The 21,121-nt window shown below is 37.2% G+C and overlaps 1 protein-coding gene across 1 annotated transcript in view; it reads right to left on the reverse strand.

Annotated features, from left to right (window-relative positions):
• Positions 1-18,180, reverse strand: part of TENM3 (teneurin transmembrane protein 3) — a 469,784-nt gene extending 451,604 nt beyond the window's left edge. The window contains exon 1 of the mRNA XM_042870719.1: positions 18,141-18,180. The gene's annotated coding sequence lies outside the window, so the exon portion shown is untranslated. The remainder of the gene's footprint in view (positions 1-18,140) is intronic.
• Positions 18,181-21,121: the final 2,941 nt, after the last annotated feature.

Here is a 21,121-nt window from a genome sequence, read left to right on the forward strand (position 1 = left end):
TTAAGATAATGAGGAAAAAACTAATTAAAGTAAATTAGCTTAATGTGCACAGGCTGGATAAAGACAGATCACTTTTAAAAATCCAAGAAGATAATGGTACCCATTTGGGATATGTTTTTGGCATTTTTTCACATAAATTGGACAGTTTTAAAGGATAAATATGGTACAGAAGTCCTTACAGACAATTATGTCTTCACAGTACTGGTGGCTGACATCATAAAAGTGTAATTTTAATTGCTATTAATTGCATTAAGTCTACTTTTATTGAGTACTTAATGCCATCTCTGACAGTTTTAGTAATTTATGTACTTTAATGAAGCCACACAGTAGAAATTTGGACATAGAGGGTCATTTACACTATGTTCAAAACAATCTACTTTACCAGCTTAGACACACAGGTTATAAAAACACTGACTTTTGTCTTCCTAAGATTTTTTTTCCTATTACTTCAGCGTTATGGAGATGTCTACAAAAATCAGCTTCTGACTTGTGTTTTAAAAGATTCTCTATACCATTTCTGTACCAGAATTTACTAAATATTTCTAAAAGAAACAGTTACTGTACAGTCTTCCAGTATGAAGCAACCTCAATTTCCAATAAGAAAAGTGATATTAGAGAAGCCAAGGAAGGACTAAATTACACTAATTCACATAAATACTGTGCCAACTGGAATCACAGAATAGTTAAAATAGAATGCTGACACTGCTTTGGCATTCAACTGCAAAGGGTCTCATGGCTAACGACATAGGGCTGGGCTGACTGCAAGAACAACTTGGCACAAATTTTTGTTTAAAAATACATGGAGTAACCGAAGTAATGCAAAATAAAAACTGAGGTGATATTTAGCATTGCCATTTTATGAAATCCAGAGGAAAATAACGTTACTGAATTTAAGTTCTGTGCTAAAATTCATGTCACTCTATTGTCGATAATTGCAGTCTTTACTGTTTGTGTGATTTGCATTATTAAATTATGAAAAATCTATTTATCTCCATCAGTGCTAGTTGCAATATTTGTGAACTAATAATAAGCTCAGTTGCACTAATGGGATAATTCATCTATTACTGCTTTTCCAACTATTTTAAAGCCAACTTAAAACATTAGAAGCAACACACATATATACACACAGATATAATTTATTGTGTGGAAAAGGAATACGCCAGAAACATCTCCCAGTCTCTGAGAGTTCTAGACTACTGTCAAGACTATAAGCATACTTGACAGAATAGGCTACTAAAAGAGAAAAAAAAGGCAAAAAGTACCAATTTTTGGGTCACTGAAATTAAGATAGTTATAACCCTCTGCCATGCGACCCCCTCACTGGTCACAGTGAGCTTCAAAGACAGTGATCTCAATACAGGTGCTGGCTATCCATCACCACTTTCACTTTGCTATCCCTTCATCATGCAAATCAAGCTTGAGGACTTTGAACCAGGCTTTTATCTCCCTAATGGTTTAAGCTGTGCTCTTTGTAAAAGAAAAATGAGGCAGAATTCTCATTTTTAGACATTAGGGAATACACATCATTACTTTTCTTAAAAATTAGCAAAGGAACAATAAGATGGCAAACACTGGAATCTCTGAAAGCCAGAAATATCTAAAGGTTATGTTTTAATCTCAAACCAGATGGAATTCAAAATATTTAAAAATAAAAAGTATATATTTTTAGGCTAATAATAATTATCTGCAGATATTCCAAGCATTCCACATTTTTCATTACCTATGGTCAAAATGAAGTGCAAATTTCTGATATTTCTAGTACTTCTAAGAGCGGAGCAAGCCTAAAGACTTATACGAATCCACAGAAAACTCAACACTGCAAAAACAACTTGTTCTGGGAATATTTCGTTGTAAGGAAACTGAAAGAAATGGGGCTTTTTCTACATCACGATGAAAAATAGTAGTTCTTTATTTAGAAGTTATTTAAACATTCAGTAGTCCTATTTGCATTTAATGTGTCTCAGTCCCAGTATGTCCAGGATTAGAATCAGTCAGGTTTGTTTTTTTTTCTGTAAACAAACATATTTTTGCCTTAAGACACCCAGTATAAATGCCCACAGATTAGTTTGTAAATGGGTTGATATGAAAGTAAAGCCTCTTATTTTTTTTCCATGGAAACTACAGCGGACATAAGGAGCACAACAATTTGATAAGGAGCACAACTATTTGATATAGCAAAATTCTCAGCTAAAAAATACTATCTATCAACATAGCCACCAGCAGCAGCTACGTATTTTCACCAGTGATGAACAACAGCCTGCATGCCACGCACATAACGATCTGTACCAGTGGAGGCGACTCGCTGTCACCGTTGCTGTAATGCACCACCCACCACCTCACTGTGCTCACATCCACTGTTTGGTCTCCAGAGAAGTTCAGCAAACATCAATGCATGTAAATGCATTGTAAATGGTTTGATCTGAATCAACACACACCATTTTTTTTCCTGCATGGAGGAATTCAATGACACAGCACTCCTTCTTATGCACTTCCATATCAGACACCATTCTGTCAGACTGTCTCTCTGCTGCCATCTGTCACACAGCAACAACACGTAATGGAATATTGGTGGGAAGGTTCAACCTCTACAGCTGTACCACCAACAATGGCCTCTGACATTGAGAGTCAATGTAACAAAATAGAAAGCATTATTTTCAGAGCAGCTCTAATGCTTTCTATTCCTTAACTCCTGTGTAAGTTATGGCAGCTGTCCCATACTAACAAAGCATGCATGTTCTTAATACAGCATAAGTCTGTGTTTTTGGAACACATATAGAATGGACAATTTGTAAAACAGTTGAATCAAGTAGAAAGCTACTATATTACTTGAGTGAACATTTTATTTGGAGGAAAAAAAAAAAAAAAAAAAAAGCCTGATTTCTCAAAACATTAATCAAATTTATTAGGAATGGAGCAGGCTGCCTGCTTTTAATCCTTCTCTATTTTCTGCAGATTTGCTTCTGTATCCTCCTTTTTTACCGTAAGCAATGAAAAGAAATCTGAGCAATCAGTTATTCAAGGAATCTCAAAACACAACAGTAAATGAAATGATACATCGAGGAACAAAATGGAGGACTGTTGTTAAATCAAACACCCATCAGCCACTACAGAAAAAAAGGACTTGGCCTGAAAAAGCAAAGAAGAACTAGTTTTAAATGCACAGAAAGCAAGTTGTTTCTCCTGTTCTGCCGTTCCCACCCCTCAAACAAATTTATGGTTTCTTACATCACCAGAAAATAAAGTAATAACATACAAACTTTGCTTTACATCTTCCAGAGAGACACTTAGAACTGCACTGGCCAAACAGCAAGAAAACTGTTATATATACCAAATACCTTTAAATCTGCAGATGTTCAGGTATTCTACGCACAGAGGTACCTGTTCATTACTACAAGAAGTCAAGGAAAAACATTTTGGTGGTATTTTTTTTTTTTTGTTTTGTTCTTTTTTGTTCTTTTTTAAAAAAGTTGGCTCAAATTTATGGTCAGAAAACTAAAGAAAAAAAACAAAACAAAAACAAACAAACAAAAAAACCCCAAAAAACTCAAAAGGTGAGAAAGAATATACTAATATTAAAGGCTACTTGTACCATTATAGACTGGTGCTTATATGAAGCTATATGAAGCTTTTCGTCTCACAGTTCTCTTTACTACTAGAACAGAAATTCCATGTCAAATTTCACTTAAAACATGGATTTGCAAAATATGGAGGTAATATGCACTAGAAATGAAGCATGCATTTGTAAATTTAGGTCTGGATTTGAGATGATACTATGGATCATATTAAAATATGATAAAGATACACAAGAGATAATATACTACTTTTCAACACCAGAATAAAGAGAAAAGATATTAAAAAAATTGTAGTGCTCAAGGATGTATGAAGCTAGATAATGGGGAAGTTAGTTAGATTGGATTAAAAGTACTGGAGCAGGGTATCTAAAAAATCCAACCCAAATGCTACAAGGCATTGCAAAGCTGAAATAAGAGAGAGACAAGAATCAAAACCAAGAAATTCAAATCTTGTTTTTTATTTAGTTGTCACTTATGTTTATCATGAAGAACTAGAGATTGTTTATCCAGGATCTTGCATGTGAAAATGCATTCATAAGGACTGTTCTCTTTATCTTCTGTCCCAACTCCAAAAACACTTCCCTCATCTTGTCTTCCAATTCAGTTCTCAATCTCCTATCCCTATTCGTCTCTACTGCATTTCAGTAAATATCTAATATATTTTCTTTTGAACAGCAGTATCAATATTTTCTATTTTTCAAGTATTATTATGAACCATCACTTTATCCATCAAGCAGCCATTGAGAAAAGACTCCATCAGACTGTGTCTTAGAAAAAATTGTTTCTGAGTAAATATTTTGGTATTCTAGGCCTCAGAAACTATAGTATTGCCTGTAATTGACTGGATTCCACCAGTGTAGTCAGACAGTTTTTCTTGTCTGCATGTACATTGATCACTCCAAAAGTAATGCATCTTTTTTTTTTTTTTCTTTGAAACTACAACAGATACAACGACCATAACACAAATTGATAGAGCAAATTCTCAGCTAAAGAAATACTATTTTTCAACATAGCCACCACGAGCAGCTGTGCACTGTCACCAGCAATGAACAGAACCATGCTATGCTCACTATCTGCACCAGGAGAGGTGACCCACCATAACTGCTACCACTGCTGAAATTCATCACCCACTGCCTCTCTATGCTCACACCCACTGTTTGGTTTCTAGAAACTGTAGCAATCATCGATGAATGCCACTGAGTGCCATTTCTTTCTCCACGGAAGAATTCAATGACACTCCTTTGCTTCATATGCACTTCCATGTCACGCACCGTTCTGTCAGACTCTCTGCTGCCATCTGTCATATGGCAACATGTAATGAAATATTGGTGGGAAAGTTTGATCTCTACTGTCCTATCACCAGCATCAGTCTCTGACACTGTGGGCCAACATCATAAAATAGGAGGCATTGCTTTCAGAGCAGCCCTCATATGTCTAGATTGGCACTGAAGACTGAATTCAAGAATAAAAACGTATTTTTAAGCAAACATATTTTCAGACAATATGAGCAGAAAGTTAAATGTGAAATATTATGTTTTAATCAAAATCAAATTTTTGTCCAGGAAAATAGAAATCTGAAAACCTGAAGTTCAAAGTTCCTCCCATTCAGCATTCACATGATTTCATGTGATTCAAGATTTTTACTTTTTTTATTTCCACTTTCTACATAGAAGTGAAATAACCAGAAATATAACAAAAAGTGAGACAGCAGGAAACTTCCTTTTGCAACCTAAATTAATTAATTATGTTTTGATCAAATATACGGCTCTTGTTTAAATGCCTCTTCTGATATGTACTTACAGAAAACGTCCGCAGCAAAATGAATTTACTGCTACCGGTCTTGCAAATATTTAGAATTAGAGCAGAAATGATGGTGTCCATTGGAAAAAAAAGAAAAGAAAAAAAAACAACACAGGGAGAAAATCAGGTACATTATGTGAAAGTGAAGGAATAACAGAGCAAGGAGGAGGAAAAGCATGAGAGCAAGAGAGAAATGTTCTCTAGGGGAGCTGACAGAACGGGAATGGCACAAGGGAGCTGCTGGAAGATCAAAACAGAGTTCAGAAAACCGAGAAAGGATTAAAGGGAAACCAAGATACTTTGTGAGGATCAGAAAAAAATGAAGGGGGTGAAAGTGAGAAAAATATGTGGAGTGGCCATGAGGAGTATTTCACTGGCAGTCAAAATGTCCCAGTGATAAAAATCATAAGACATGACAGAAAAGGAACTATATACGGAAATGTGGGTCAGTGGACCTCAAAGGCTGATCTGAAACACTTTACCAGGAAAGAAAGAGGAGTTCAGGAATGACTAAGTCTGCATCTAAGATGCCTTAAAGCAGTGGGGGACTACTCCATTCCTACCACACTTCATTGAGTTTTTGATTTCCAGCATACAGAGGGTGAGACAGTGCAATTCACAGACAACTTCCTTTTATAGAGATATTAATGCATTACAGATATGGCTTTCTTTTTCATATAGAAACTACAACAATTTTTTCAGGAAGGCACTCTGACTCCAGTGTATGTTGATGAGCAGACAGAAATAGGGATGTTGATAACAAAGTAATTGACAGAATAGAAATCCCCTTAAAAATAAAACTTTCTGCTTGTACCTCTTTCCTCTCCCTCTTTCCTTCTTTTTTAATTTAATCAGCTGTTGAGAAATAGTTCACTCCTGTTTGATATAGAGATTAGTATATGAAATAAATATTCATGCTATTTTGCAGTCTTGTTACATAGTGCCAAATTCTGCTTTACTTTTTTCCCTGTGCTTTCAATTTCTCTACTTGCAACTGAAAACAAGGTGTAGAAGACAATAGGGCAAAAGATGCAGCCTCTGCTTACTGTACAGTGAGAGGCAGCAACACGGAGCAGCGCCAACACCTTCCACTACCTTCCAGCCCTGGGAAAGAATTAGATTATATTGCTGGCATTGAGAGGGTATGACCCATTAAGAAGAATCTGAGATATTAGCAGTGTTTCACAGAGGTAACCAAATCTTGACAACTCTCAAAGCAGTTAATAAACCTGATTGTGCCTTTTCTTGGCTGGATCACTAGGTCTCTCAGTATCCAAATGCCAAAATATCCACACGTAAAGAAAACATTATTCAACATTAGGCAAAATGTAGTTACATTAAACATTCAAAAACACTGTTCCCTTGCCCTTATTTTTAAGTACTCTAGCAAAAAGGAAAAAAATCTCTGCTTTGCTCATGGTGCATTCTCTAGAAGCCTTTCAAAGAATAGTGACAAATACTTAAAAGTTTTAAGCTGACTATCCACCTAAGAGTAACAAAGATAAGATGGCATATCTTCTGTGAGGCAGAAAACCTCAGCATAGTTTAAAATGTCTGTTTATTGCTTCAGATAAGTAATTTCTTGATTTTATAATATTCAAAACGTGCCAGTATTTAAGTTTTTTTATTATTATTTGCAAATATATTTCCTCATAATCTGTGTGCTGTCAAAATCCCAAAGGATGACCACCAGCTGCCACAGTCATCAGCTACTGAAGCTAGCGAGAGAGATACTAAAAGTAAAAAAGAAACAAGCAGCAGAGCTCATAATTCTGGGGCTATAACAAAGGTGGTCTACACAGCAGAAATGTGCCCTCCAAAAATGACAAAAAAGAATACCAGGGAAGTTATGAAGCTTCCTGAATGAGGAGGGCCAAGAGTCAGAAACAAAGAGAAAAATCCATTGGGTGCTTGTTACTCAGTAGCCCTACTTCACATGAAGCAGTTCAGCTTCCCCAGCTCTCATCAGCTGCTTGTGGGCCACAGCAGCCTGTTCTGCCCTCCTTGCACATTTCAGAAACCTGATAGATGCACAGCTGTTGCCATCAAATGTGAAATTCACCCTGGGCTGTGAGCCAGCCTAAGGACTGCGACACTACTTAAGTCCCACTAAAACCTTCAAAGGCTTCAGCTGCACTCAAAACTTCATGGTATTTGGCAAAGAATTTTACCAATGTCAGGGAAAGAGCATCAGGCTAAAAGCACTGCACCGGAACCAAATTATTTCTTCTAAAACTGTTAATGTCACCAGCAAAGTTTTCCAAAATGCTTTTTTTTTTTTTTTTTTTCTCTTTTGTTCCCCACCCCCAAGACCTGGAAGACGTGAAGAATTCATGTCTGTGTTCTAAGAACAAGAGAAATACAGCTTGAAACTTCACTTTCTTCCAAATTTTCTTTAGATGTTTTGTTTAAATTTTAATGTTTTAAGACAACATTTTTATTTAATCAAAATTACATTTTAGGATGCCTAAGCAACTACTAATCTTTTTTTTAATAATAAAAATGACTTGAATCTTTTCATTTCACTGTTGTGAATAGGCAATATGGTGTTAGAATATTTATTTCTGAACTTTTAACAGACAGTGAAAATGTATTTGGAAGTTCACCTATTTTCCAACTGAGAAATGGAACAATCCACAGATAAGAGGTTAGTTGTATGTATGTATGAAAGTAAGAACTGTTGGAAAACAATGGCAAAGAAAAATCTATATTTCCACCTTGAAGTGATAAATTATCTACTCTGCGTGCTAGGTCAGCCTTTTATACTATAATTATCAGTAGAAAAGCTGGTAGAAATCAAGTAGCATCCCCTACTAACAACTACCCATAAAGAACAGCTGTGTCCTGCTAACAAATGCTTTAATAACTTGCACGCTTTGCATTTCATCTTTCTGACTTGTAAAATGGGAATAGTAGCACCAGTGCATCTCTCATAGAGGACTTGTCACACACAGTTAAAAATGCACGCTGAGCAATTGTTAACATCTAGCCAGTGATGAATGTATGGCCTTCATAATTTCCATGTATATGAGAAGTGTTGAGTCACAGCCTGAACAACTGGTTGATCACCTGAGGCAAGGACTAAATCAGCCATGGGAGCACAGGTGAAAGCAACTCACCTGTGTGACTGGAAAGGGTGGAATCTGGGCTTCACCTCTCCTAGACCACATTTAAGGGCTGACTGCCAGCGTGGAAAGATCTCTGGTTGGACATCTCTCCCTTGTGCAGTCCTTCCTGCGAGCCTATATCTTTGGAGATGATTCCTTTAATAATATCGTCTCATCTGCGCCAATCTTTCCAATTGTAGCACCATCCCATCCACACCAATCTTTCTAATTATAGCACCATGTAAAACCAATAGCCATTCAGGATACTGCTAGAAGAACAGAGCTAATACTGTTGAGTGTAAAACAGAATTCTCCTTGATGTGTGGCAAGGACTAAATTCTATGCTGAGAAAGCACTAAGGTGTAAGGAGAGAACCAAGTTGAAACCATTCAAAAGATTTCTCTTAAACTGTACCTAAGACAAAGGATATTTGTCTTTAAATGTGATTTGGCAGTTAAGAACTTAAATACCATTGTTTTCCAGCACCTTTTATATGAAGCTGCTTTCTTAGGGGTAGTTACTACACCTATCACTTCACTTCTACAGAATGTATTTTCTTTTACTCCTTGTCTATTCTAAAAAATAGAACACAAAGGAATTCATATTTCTTTTTTTCCTCATACTTCTGTCTTCTGTTATAAATGTGCCTATTCTTTGGATTTATTGTGTGCTCATAAATCAATACTTTCAAGCAGTAGTAAAAATAACTTATTGTAATGGTAACAGCTCCAGAGGACTTCTGACTATGAGTGGCATTTTATTTAATTCAGATCTATGTTCCATTCCCCAACTAATAGCATACTGTGGGTTGTAAAGTGATTAAAATTGTTGTCAAACTGGCCTCCTGGAAAGTGGGCGACAAACTTCTTTTTCTGCAGCTGGTAGACCTGCAGGACCTATATTTGTCTTCTGCAATCGGAAAACAAAGAAAAGCTAGTGTAGGAATAACAAGCCTGGAGATTATGGAAAAACAGGTATTTTTTTTTCCCCCCCCAATGCATCTGGTAAGCCTGGTTAAGTAAACAACAACAACAAAATAGTAATTAGTACCTCTGCATTCTGAAGGCTGGTGGAAATACAGACAAAGAGGTTTGCCTACAACTGTATAGGAAAACTTAGGAACACGTAGGAGTTCAGTATCTATGTCTTTATTACGACATTTCTAACTTTAGTTCTTTAAGGGTCTCTGGATTTCATTCTTTTTTCTTTAAATTTATATTTAGACTTCTCTACTGTAACATTTTTTATAATATTTCTGAGAAATGTGCAAAGAATATGTAAAAAGGGTGTTTTATTTTAAACTTCAGTACTTCCATTGCACTTCCCAATAATGAAGGAAAATTATCAGAAATACTGCAATCAAAGTATTAACTAAAGTCACTAATGCTGAAAAAAGCCTAAATAAATGATAGCTTGGAACCAATTTTGATTCTGAATTTGTTACACTAGTGCATAAAGCAGCTGCTACGAAGAACTGCTGTTAATTCCAAACAGAATAACTGTATATGAGATATTTCTAAAATTCCAGAGAGATTCTTAGGAGAACAGGTAATTTGTGAAAGTTGTTGTGAGAGGGGAATACAAACTATCTGCCATCAGTTATGACTCTCTGGCTTTCACTGCTGTAAGAGAAAGAGATAATACTGTCTGTGATCAATTAGATTTAAAAAATGCTTCTGAGAGAAGAAATAGATGGGCCCTGCAATACAGGTAACTGTACAAAAACTTCTGTATTTCTACCTTCTGTTTAAGTAATAACATAACAAGTGTAATAGAATCATAGAATCACAGAATTGCTCAGGTTGGAAAAAGATCATCAAGTCCAACTGCAACCTAATCATACTGCCCTAATACAAACAACTCTCCACTAAATTATGTCCCTGAGCACCACATCCAAACAATTTTTAAACACATTCTGGAATGGTGACTCAACCACCTCCCTGGGAAGCCTATTCCAGTGCTTAACATTCCTTTCTGTAAAGAAATTTTTCCTTATTTCCAACCTAAGCTTACCCTGGCACAACTTGAGGCCATTTCCCCTCATCCTGTCTCCTGTCACCATAAGCCACCTAGAGAAGATCTGCGGTAGCCTAGCAGATGTTTATTCTTCAGCATCTGACATAATCCACTTGCACTTGTGCAAATCATTTTACACTGTCCTGCATGATATCCTAGTCACTAAATTGGAGAAAAAAAAAGAATTTGATGGATGGATCACTCACTGGATAAGGAATTGGCTGGATGGTTGCACTCAGAGTCAATGGCTAAATGACTGATGACAAGTGGCGCTCCTAAGGGATCAGTTAATTAACATCTCTGTAGGAGATGTGGACAGTGAGCTTGAATGCAACCTCAACAAGCTTGCAGACAACACCAAGCAGAGTGGTGCAGCTGACATGCTAGAGGGATAGAATGCCATGCTGATGGACCGGGACAGGCTTGAGAGGTGGAGCCATACCAACCTCATCAAGTTCATCAAGGCCAAGTGCAAGGTCCTGCCCCTGGGTCAAGACCACCAGATACAGGCTAGGCAAAGAACAGCTTGAGAGCAAGCCCTGAGAAGGACTTGGGAGTGTCAGTTGATGAAAGATTCAACAAGAGAAAGCAATGCGTGTTTGCAGCCCAGAAAGCCAACCATATCCTGGGTTGCATCAAGAGAAGCATGACCAGAAGCTTGAGAGAGGTGATTCTATCTCTCTGCTCTCGTGAGACCCCACCTGGATTACTGTATCCAGTTCTGGGGCTGCCAACACAAGAAGGACATGGAGCTGTTTGAACAAATCCAGAGGAGGGCCATGAAGATGATCAGAGGGCTGGAGCATACCCTTATGGGGACAGGCAGAGCAAGATGGAGCTCTTCAGCCTGGAGAAGAGAAGGCTCTGGAGGGGAACTTATCACAGTCTTCCCATACCCAAAGGGGCCTACAGGAAAGATGGGGAGAGACTTTTTATAAGGACATGTAGCAGCAGGAAAGGGGAAATGGTTTTAAATTGGAAGAGGGTAGATTTAGATTATATATTTGGAAGAAATTCTTTACCAGGAGATGGTCAGACACCAGAACAAGTTGCCCAGTGAGGTTGTGGATGCCCCCTCCCTGGAAGCATTCAAGGCCAGGCTGGATGGGGCCTTGAGAAACCTGGTCTATGGGGAGTGTCCCTTCCTATAGCAGGGAAGTTGGAACTGGATGATCTAAAGGGTCCCTTCCATCATAAACCATTCTATGATCTCAGTTCAGCCTTTATCTTCCTAAGAGGCTGTATCAAGGTATAACTTTAACCCACCAGTTACATTTTTACCCATCTGTAACCTCACTTTCTCCTACGCAGAGAAACATTTTAACCACACCCAAGAGTCACAATAAAAGGAAAACAGAATTTCTGTATCTTGACTTGAAAATCCAGCTCCCTAAGGCTTAACCTTAAGCACGATATATCTGTTTAACATCAAGCAGTTTTTAGAACTCTCCTTGAGATTTCCCCCTTCCATTCCTGGCTTTCTCCATGATTCATGATATACTCTGTATCTGCTCACACTATGAACCTTCTGAAGTTCAGATTTCTAAGCTGTCTTTCTAACAGACCAAAGCCTACACTAATAATAGAAATAAAAATAAATCTAAAAAGAACAGGTATCTGCTTTCAGGCTGCATGTTTGTATCCGTATTTTTGATAAACCTTGAACATAGCAAGTTCTGCAAAAAGACCACCTAGCTCACTTTGTAAAGAGAAATAAACTATGCATATCCTCACAGAAATTGTGAAGATTTTAAAAGTAAAAATGAATTCATTTTTTCTTAAATGTTCTCTAAAATAGGGTAGATTTTAATACTGTTTTTTTTTTTTTGTACTAAATAAATAGGCTGTTGAATGTAACTGAGCAATTTTTACAGCCTTTTTAGCTTAATATTCTGCCCAGTACAATAGATACCAATGAGAATTTAACACTTGAGATGTGCCATGCATATGTATTCTGTAAGGGTTAACAAGTTCCAATAGTGCTTCATATTCCCTTTTCTCGCTGCGCATTCTCTATATCCAATAGAACACATACAGAAAGGCCCATTACCACAGAACCCTAACAAACAGGTGCTCTGTTGTGTACAAGTTGCATTGTTAAGATCACTTGAAGGAATTAAAATAGCCCCATGCCATTGTGAGAAGCTGATACTGTAAGGCAGCACTGAGAGGGTTAAGGTTTGCTGTATCAAAATCCAGTGTGCTTTTCTATGTTAATTTTCATGTTTTTCTTCTGAAAGTTTTCCTTATGTTTATTCTGTGACCTTGGCTAATGTGTGCTTTCTAGCTGAAATCCAGCTAAGCCTCTTCTGATACTTGTCATGCGTTGGCAATATTCAGCAGTGCATACACCTTTCTAACAGAATCATATAGTCATGGGCAAAATACATCAGCATTCACATTTTATCTCAGAATCTTTGCCCAGGTTTCAGTGGTTAAAAAAAATAAAATAGAATAAAAATGGAAAAGGGAAAGGATAACATTGTGCTTCATTGACACATTTAGTGACAAAAGAGAAGGCCCCTACAATTTCCTCAAACTGAACCAGTGTCAAATAGGAATTGTTGCATCCAAAGCGAGCAACAGAAGGAACAAGGCTCAGAACTGAATGAAAGCCACAGCTGATTACAAGCTGATGAAGTTCTGAGGCTCAGAAGCATCAACCATCAGCAGAGCTACTCAAAATTCCTGATACAATTCTCAGTATCAGGGGAGGTCACCTGAGCAATTTCAGTGTTGTGCTGCTGCAAGCCACACTACCATGAAACCTCGTTTCCATGATATAACAACATTAACAACTTCTTTATATTTTCCTTAAAAATGCTGTAATCATGTTCTTTTAAGGCTTCTGCTTCCTAATGGTATGATTCATCAAATTTATGTTCTATTAACATTTTTTCCTGTTGAATCCTTTACACTTACAATAGTTTGCTAAAGTCTATTCAAAGCAAATATGAACTTACATTTTTCCTCATACAGTTTCTATTGGCCTTGCATCACTTAAAATTAGTTACGTCAGCGTAAACCAATTTTGCTGTTAAGGCTGCAGGACTTAATTCTCCTCTGTGTTGTACACTGTTTAATTAAATCTGTGTAAATAAATACAAAAGCCTAGCAACTCTAATAAGCACTTGTACTGCTATCAGCATTTTGTACATACTCTTGTCTAGTACTGAGGACAGAATGCGAGACAGCAAGGAACCACTTCAGCTGATGGCACTGCTCAGGATAGGATGTGTACTGAAATCTAAGAGCAGTGTTCTGTCAATTCACCTTCACTTCCACTGAGCTCACAAACAATGCTGAACCTGCCATCGAGAGGAAACTAGCCATTCACTCAGAACAATACTGAAGAGTGATATTTCTGAAATCGTGTACACACATTATGGATAAATATTAGCGCTTCCCATTTTATTTTTTAAGCTTAAATAAAAAACATTATTTAAAGCACTTCTTAGAGTCTTTTAGAAAAGAAAAAGATTAATTATAGTAACAGAGGGAGAATCTTACAGCCTTATATGAGATTTTCAGTGGTATTCTTATGTTTTGACATAATACAATGCTGTAACTAGAAAAATTAGTCTTCAAAAAGTTATTTAAAAATGCTTCAGTATGTCACATCATCCTGCCAATGCAGGATTCTGTTCGCTGCAGAGCTCATCAGAAAGATTTTGGGAAATAAGCAGAAAGTTGGCTAATTAAAGCAACCTTTTTTACTTATTTTATTTTATTTTTTTAAAGAAAGATCAGAAACACCTCCAAAAGAATATCCAAATGATGTCATGCAGGTTACATCTGATACACCTGGATTTTTAGTTTCTTAGTTAACACTCTGCTTTTCCTCTGGTCTGTGTTCCAGGACAGTGAGTACAAGAAGATTTACATTTGAATGACAGATGAGCCAGTTTGGCAAAAAGGCATCACCTCTGCAACAGCAGTTGTATTTTGTGCGGTCTCAGATCTGTACTCTGCATTTTGGAGTACATATTTTCTTTTAAGAGAGAAAAAAAACTGACAATGCAAGGTAATATAAACTCAAATCTTCACAGCCAACATTGGCACAAATCTATGGCTGAGTTGCAAACCCATATTCTTATTCTTAATCCTCTTGATTGTCCCTGGCAATATATCACTAAGACCAACTCAAATGCAAAAGTAATTCCAGTTAACATAATGAATAACAGGGACTGCAGGAATAAAGCTAGGTACTGCATTTCTGTTCTAAAGTGTCAGTTCTGATTGAGCCACACTGTTAGCTTGAATCCTTACTGCTATCAATTAAGAAGATAGAAAAATGAATTCTAAAATTTAAAATTTCTTCAATTGGAAGATTTTAAAAAACCACACATGATCACCACAGTTCTCACTGAATGCAGGCGGAATGGGTGGAAACACATCCAGCTACATTAATGTGAATGCAACAGAAAAAGGAAATCAACTCTTTCTAAAATGAATATCATCATGTGAACACAACAACAACAACAACAACAAAAAAAGAATTCAGGGTTTTTAGATCCAAGATCCTGTCTAGGTTTCTTCTGATGATCAAATAAGGCAGTGGAAAGGGGCACAATACAACACAGCTGTTGTATATTGAGTCACAACATTTTTCTTCTAATCCATGGATATTTTCTGATTTCCATGCTTACAACGATTTCAAGAAGAAGAAGACAACAATAATCCTAATAAATGGACACATAGCTCCTCTCATCCAAATAGCATAAATTATCCCTTCTCAAACATACACATGTTAAGCACTTACAGTTTGTTGTCTATATCACATGTTAAAAAAAAACAAACAAACAACACAACTTTTATATAAAACTTTATATTATTCCTACCTCATTTAATTGAGAGCAGTCAGTCTACAATGAAAAATTTCCAGATACTACAAAATTTTTCAGGTAACTCTATTTGCTAAGTAGCTTTAAATTTGGAGGGAAAGCTCAGAGTCTTTATGTATTAAAACGTAAACAAAGCATTTTTTTTTGCCCAGAAGTCATTATCTTCATGCAACATGGTCCTACTTCATTGCTGAAGAGACTGTCTTCAGTTGTATTGCTTATGTTCCAGCATACCACAAAAATAATAAGAGCATACATTAAAAGTAATCTATAATAGTAGATACTGAACTATAAAAATACCTCACATTTCAGTTTGCTCTGAAGTTTCATTATACACCAGACTCGTGTCTTACTTAGAACAGGAGCAAATGTACAGCCACAAACTAGCAATAGGAATTATTCCATTCTTAAAGAAAACACACTGTTGATCCTATTATGTTGAAATAGCATGGAGCTACAGATAATTGGTTATACATACATAACTAGACCTAGGTGCTGTGTCATGACTTCCACCTGGTGAGACCTCTGTATCCTTATGGTTAGACTCCGTATCAGAATGACATTCGCAGGGAAGTTGTTATAACTAACAAGAAGTGGTTTTCTACACAACTCCTCTTGCTAGCAAAAGAAACTGGAGTCAAACACCAATTAAAAAAAAAAAATAATAATCTGAAAGTAATCAACAGACATTGATGCCAGTGTTTTCCTGAACAATAATCACAGAGAAATTGCGGTTGTCTGGAAACTGCTTTCTTCTGTTAAGATATTACAGACATTGCAAAACTTTTTTCCACTCCTTAGCAAACCTCCTTTATTTAAATGCAACTATTCCTCATTATTTCATGAAAGAGTTTCCATGCTTAGTTGGTTCTGAACCCGTTTGGAGAAGAGGCTGCCCACTGTGTCAAGATGTGTCACATGCAGCAACACGCTTCCTGGTATAAAATACTAAGTTGAGATCACCTGAATCAATTAATTTGCAACTTGACTTTAAGAGCACACATAGGAAACAACTGGTAGTCATAAAATGTTTTCTGCTGTTAGATAATTCATTAAGTTAGTGTAAAGGCACTAAAAACTGCTCAGAAGCGGTGGGATCATTTTAAACAGTTTGCTCCACTTGTTTCAAAACCTTTTCCCACAGTGTTAAATATGTAAAAAGAACAGGAATGAGTAATGCTTATTTTTACATTCCTAAGGTGATAGGAAAGTTGCATTAAACTATGACTGCAGATTCTGCTATACACATTCAGAAAGGTGATGCTTCTCTAATAGCAATGCAAATAATCTTCAGCACTAACTGCTAGTGGAAGTGATGGCTCTTACGAGGACTAAAACATGCAAGTGCTGAAAATACACAACATGGATGTACTGTTATTTGCTGCAATACAATTTCTCATAGCATCACAAGTCATATCTAATAGTCTAAAAATCATCACAACTAACAATGGCAGAGGGAACACTGTGATAGCATGTTCCACTTCTTTGTTTTGATTGTCTAAGCCTGTTGGATTTAAAATGTTTTACTTTTCAGGAACAAAAACAGAGGGATTTTTGGAGGAAGTTCACCAACCAGCATCACAGAATCACCAAATCTCAAGGGTTGAAGGGGACCTCAAAAGATCATTAAGTCCATGTCCCTGCTACAGCAGGTTACCTACAACAGGTTGCACAGGTTGGCATCCAGATAGGTCCTGTATATCTCCACAGAAGGAATTTCCAAAAACTCCCTGGACAGCCTGATCCAGTGCTCTGTCACTCTTACCATAAAGAAGCTCTCCTTCGTGTTTGTATGGAACTTCCTATGTTTGAGTTTTAGGCCATTACTCCTTGTCCTACTGCTATGCACCACCAAGAAGAACTTGGCTTCAACCATTCATAAGTCAAACCTTCTAATACACAGGCTTCACTCTTACCAATTCAGTGAGCTCTCTGATAGGATCCTTCTCACCTCTGTTCATGTAGTATTCTCAATGAAATTAATGTTCGTCTGAAATTTGCTGATAATATTTGATGTTGGTAGTTTCCTTAGAGAATATAAAGTTCTCAACTACCAGAGTCTAACTGTATTTCTGTGAACTCTCACTTGGGCATACAATAGATTTTTATAGGCAGAATTTGATTTTAACTAAATTAACAGATTTTGTCCTCAAGAAACAGTGGATCAACCAAGTGTCTATATAAACACAAAGACTTAAGCGTACAATTCTACACTGATAATAGCCTGTACAACCCAAGTACCAGATTAAGACCTAAAAATCTTATATAACTTTGAAATGAAGATATACAAGATATTAAGGCTCACAGATGAGCAATATCTTCCTCCCCCCTCCCCCTCTTTTTTTTCCATTAAGAAATAATGCATACCAACCCTTTTTTCATGGAAGAACATTCTCCTGTTAGTTGTACAAGATAAGGTATTTCCTGTTGTAAAAAGATCACCCAAGATGAGTCTTTGAAAGGGACAAAATAGGAGCTTAGGCACAGCTTCAGTGTCCACCCCAACACAATTTCAGTTTAATCACCCTTGAAATAAAAGGCCACTTGCCAAGAAAAAGATGTGAGTAGAATTAGAATGCAAGAAGTCTCCAATGATTCACTCGCTCTCACTGTTTTCATTAAACCAGTTTCCTCAGAAGAGTGATTAGCTCCAGCACAGCAGAGAAAGAGACAGCAGGCTGTTTTCAGTGGTGTTCTGCTCATGAAGAAGCAAAATTGCATCTGACAGGTTCTGTGTGATACTAGGCAAAGTATTTGTAAGTACACCAATAATCACATAAAGAAAAGAGCATCCAATGCACCTGACTGGAAAAGGGGCTCTGTAGCTATGTAACACATGTTTTCAAAAAGCAGCTCAGGTCCCAGCAATATTTTCCCTTTGTTGGCTGGCCCTTATATGAGCACAGGGGTGATCTACCCTGTGTCCACCCCTTCTGGTCACCTGGTGAGCACAGGTGCAAAAAATTTGCCTGTGCTCCCTGGGCCAGCCACAGCCCTTCACCAGGTGCTCAATCACCACTTCAAGTCTGGACCTAACAGTTCCCCTGCAAGTGTTTTCACTCTACTTTCCCAAGTCAGTCTTAATTATTTTGGAAGTTCATGCTGATACTGTCCAGAAAGCTGGACACTACTAACAGGAGTTCTTTTTTTCTGCAATTAAGCCAAGAATTCCAAGGAGCAAAAAATCACCTGTGAATCTATTATGATCTGGAGGATCTCAGTCCTCTCAGTACTAAAAGGGCAGCTTGAAACTCAAAGTGGATATGATCAGTAGCTGTCTAGACTGTGGGCATTTCTGATACCGAGGCTATGATGAACTCTGATCTACGGAAATGGTTACTGTACCAAACCAGAGATAGCAATACTTAAATCCTATTTCAAGGAAACTGCATCTCTTTTCACAGTGCATACCTTTTCACAGTGTGGTGGACTAGGTTCAGAGTGAGTGACATGCATGGTTCTTCCCAGCAGGAATGTCATGCTCTCAGCTTGTTTCTTGATTGCTCCTTGCTGTGTAACTGACCTGCAGCTTCCTGGAGAAGTGGCATATCTGTTCACATTCTAATATGCCAAATATTTAGAATTCATCTTTGTAGGTAACATGAAAGGATTCACTACCTCACCTGGGAAGGATGGCAGCAGAAAGTTTTCTTTAGCAACTGACATCTTTCCTCATTATTTTCTTTCTGCCTCTCAAGCATTCCTAGTTACACTGACTACGTTGCCTGCCTTGGTTTCTTTACACCTTTAGGCTTCCATCTTTCAAATCCTTCAGGCTTTCTGGAAAAAGGCTGTACACCTCAGAATATCCAGTGGGGCTGGGAAGGACCAATAAAGCACAGCATATAGTAGCGTGTGCTACAAGCATAAAAGACACGAGTCACCCTTAACTGTCATTCATAACCTTCTCAAAGGGGAAGGCTATACCCTGTGTGGGGAAGAGGGAGAGACACTGAGGCATGCAAGTTTCTGTGCCCAGTAAAGAGACGTGGCACAAACTTCCTTGAAGAAAAAAAATGCTTAAAACAAGCAGTAGCAAGACATCACACTCACCTGGCACAACAATATGTCTAGAACTGAAAGGAGCGGTGATTGGTGCCAGACTTGATAATTACTTACTGATACTGTGCTGAGCTCAGTTCAGAGTGTTCAAAAACCTGTGCTTTAAAACTGCTCTGTGGCTGTCGCAGCTCTGCTTTCTGTTTGACCATGATACCAGTTTTCTATTCCAAAGCTTCTTACCACCTTAGGCTCACATTCAGACCATGATTCTGACTTTACAGTCTGAACTCTGTACAATACTGGCCAAAGCTCCTTGTCTTGTACTTTACGTTTTACAGTTATGATTCATTTGAATGAGAAAACCAAAGCAATACATAATAAAAATGCTGACAAATAAGCACAAAAAAAAAAAAAAAAAAAAAAAGATTTTTGTTCATTTTATGACTGCACTGTTCAATTTTATAAAAATCATCCAAATGAAATTGTCCCCTTCCATTCCTCTATCCTCACTAATTAAAGATCAAACTGAGTTTTGGAAGACTTGTACTTGACTCAAGCATTTCCACATACAGAGAGAAAATCATTTACTTAAGATGTAGATGCTTTTAGAAGGTTAACAGAAAATAGAATGAAGACGTATTACAAATTGTATGAGTTATTATTTAAAATACTATTTTCAAAGTTTTTAATATTACACTAGCACAAATAAATACAAAATACACACTTGCTTTCTATATATTTCTTTAGTCTTGAGAAGTCTTAAAGACTTCACTGGCCTTGCAACAGCCTTGCTTTCGGCCACAGACTAAGTGGTCCCTTACACACCATACTGACCTGCCTCAAGGAAATCCTAACTGTCTGAAGTACCAGACCTCTCTTTGGTCCTAAACAACATGAATGGTCCTAAATAACCTGACCAAGGTTAAAGAATACATTCACACTGTTAATCTACGCAGCCAGCTAGGTTTTCATATAATTACTGTTTGTACTGATCAACTAACAAGGAAAAATTTATTTGCATATTGGATAAGGTCTGCCTCTCTACCTGTCTCACTGTCCTGCCACTGTAGTTATTATATATTGCTCTAGGATATCCTACAAGGATCAGGAGGAGAATCTATTAATCTGGGGATGTGGAAATGATAGAGTTGCTGGCTTCATGGAAACCAAAGTTAAAAATATTATGAACAGCTGGTGAACAGGAAATCAACTACAAAGACATGCTTTTCACAACACAAGACAATCATTTAAAAAGACGACCTCTTTTAATATCAGCACAGCAGCTGGGTAGAAGCTCTACTTTATGTGTCATTTGTAAACCAAAATCCTGAAAGCATGGGTTCGTAGGTACAGTCTTGCCTTGGGGAAATGTGTATCCTGCCATATTTAAATACTATGTTTGTCTCAATCGTTTAAACAATGAATGTGCGAAAACATCATTAGCAGTGACTGGCACGAAGTCTGCAGAACCACAGTGGTAATAGAAATACATATCCCATGTTTGTTAACCCACCAAGTAGCAGAACAAGTAAACTACAGGAAACACTTAATATACTTGACTTGCTGTATTAGTCAGTGAGGTGAGGGATAATGGAAACACAAGTCTGGCTCTTGCTTCTTGTGAGAGACATGTATTTGGATTAGGAAACATAAATGACTTAAGACTTAAAATTTCAGAAGCGTGTTACGTAAAACCAGACTTCAAGAAGATCACCATTCTATTTCCTTACTACAAGGCTATCTCTTCTCTTGCAAAAACCGTGACAGAGATGGAATAAAC

The sequence above is a fragment of the Lagopus leucura genome, unplaced genomic scaffold, assembly GCF_019238085.1.
Source record: "Lagopus leucura isolate 7727_CA_CO unplaced genomic scaffold, USGS_WTPT01 Super-Scaffold_100004, whole genome shotgun sequence".
NCBI lineage: Eukaryota > Metazoa > Chordata > Aves > Galliformes > Phasianidae > Lagopus > Lagopus leucura.